Source organism: Bombus affinis, unplaced genomic scaffold, assembly GCF_024516045.1.
Source record: "Bombus affinis isolate iyBomAffi1 unplaced genomic scaffold, iyBomAffi1.2 ctg00000832.1, whole genome shotgun sequence".
Lineage (NCBI taxonomy): Eukaryota > Metazoa > Arthropoda > Insecta > Hymenoptera > Apidae > Bombus > Bombus affinis.
The window spans coordinates 1,426-3,217 of NW_026109384.1; the positions used below are offsets into that span (position 1 = coordinate 1,426).

Here is a 1,792-nt window from a genome sequence, read left to right on the forward strand (position 1 = left end):
TCTCATTATACCTTCGACATTCGCTTTTTACATAAAATCAACGGGCTGTGTTTACACTTTTGTCAACTTTTGCTTGTCACTGCATATCAAGGAAGATTGAAATATAAAGTAATTCGCACAAAAAAGTAGATATTAGTATTGATGTTATTGTATTCCATATTTGACCTTAAAATATGAATCAAATATGAAAAATCAGTCTAAGTATTAATGAAATTTCAGACATTTTTTCTAAAAGAACGGAACTTTCCTTTCTAATGAGCACTATATGATGCAATAGAAAAACAATTTGACACTGAAAATTGTGGTCAAGATCAATTTTGTGCTACACTTATTTAACCAATTTTCATCAAATCGAAGGTGTAGAATGGCTTGAAAAAGAAACCGCGATAAATACTTTTTTGACACTTTGTACAAAGGTGTATATCAATGTGTATATCGATACACATACTCTGTATGTGCATATCCGTGGAATATATATCCGTTTTTCGAAGCAAAATGTTATCTACCTGTTCAAAAGAGCAAAGCAAAAACACTACATAGAGGGTTTGTTACTGTTGACACTCTGTATTTCGGTGCGCAAAGTATCCAACCAGATATCCAGGAACAGCTTTCAGGGAACGAGATTGAATGTTGATTGAACATACCTATTTGATCGAATATATTTAATATGGCAATGTTACGTATAACAATATACGTATGGAATTTTAAATGTCATGAGGGTTGCAGCGGACACAATTTTAATTACATTAAACATTTTGCTCATTGATGACCTTACCTTAATTTTTTTCTCCTTCCTCACTTTCTTCTCCTATGCGAGTGACACAGCAAGATTGATAGTAACAAGCGATTTCATTAAAACACAATCTCCTTTTCCATTTGATGAACACGATACGAGACGAGGGAATGATTTAGGAACACGACTTTCGAGCGGTTTCAACAACTATTAAGTTTCATTTATAGCAACGAACACTGCCAAAGACGCAATCAAGAAGCTTCGCGTAGCTGCTGTAGATGACGTAGATGAAAAAAGGTAGATCAAACGTAAATGACGAAATTATACATTAATTTATTTTAACGCGTTAAAATTACGCTAATGACAGTTGCTCCGTTCTATTCGTTCATATATTTAAGCCCTATATGCAACAAAGTGAATGTAGCATCTGCAAGCGTGTTAATTGGACAACGACGAATTTCGTTTCGCAAACACGGACACGTGAAACATTTTGAAGTTACGCGGACGCGAGAGTAATTCGTTCCCTTAAATTGCTCAATTTCCATTTCTTTCGCCATGTACATTCGAGTACTGCATTTGAATTGCAGAGCAGTCGGAAGTAACGGCGCACGTCGTTGATGTATCGACAGGAACATGAATTCTTTTTTCATCGACTTATTAAACCGAATCAAGTTTTCAAATCCAATCATTTAATTTCATCGTTTTACATCGAACGTTTCAATCTTTTTTCTTTTAAATACCTTACCTATATTTCATCTCGTTGAATATTCCATATTTTTAATGCTACTACCACTTATTGGTAATTACAAATATGTAATTATCGTTCTGAAGTTAGAAATTCGAAATAACATTCGTCAGTATATGATTCTACGTTTTATATAGAGTAGTAAAAATGATACAATGAGTTTCGGTAAATAACCAATAAAAATTTTTGTTCCTTTTTCTTTTTCTTTTTCTTTTTCTTTTTTTTTTCTTTTTCTTTTTCTTTTTTTTTTTTTTGGTTTTATGTATCCAAGGTCGAGAATAAACTATGTGCACGTTTCTTGTATTCGTTTCTTG

The 1,792-nt window shown here is 32.9% G+C and overlaps 1 long non-coding RNA gene across 1 annotated transcript; it reads right to left on the reverse strand.

Moving 5' to 3' along the window:
- Positions 1–328: 328 nt before the first annotated feature.
- On the reverse strand, positions 329–1,227 carry LOC126928306 (uncharacterized). Its single transcript, XR_007716520.1, has 2 exons — positions 776–1,227; positions 329–644 (listed from the first exon to the last, which is right to left on the reverse strand). It is a non-coding gene; the product is annotated as an uncharacterized LOC126928306 (long non-coding RNA).
- Positions 1,228–1,792: the final 565 nt, after the last annotated feature.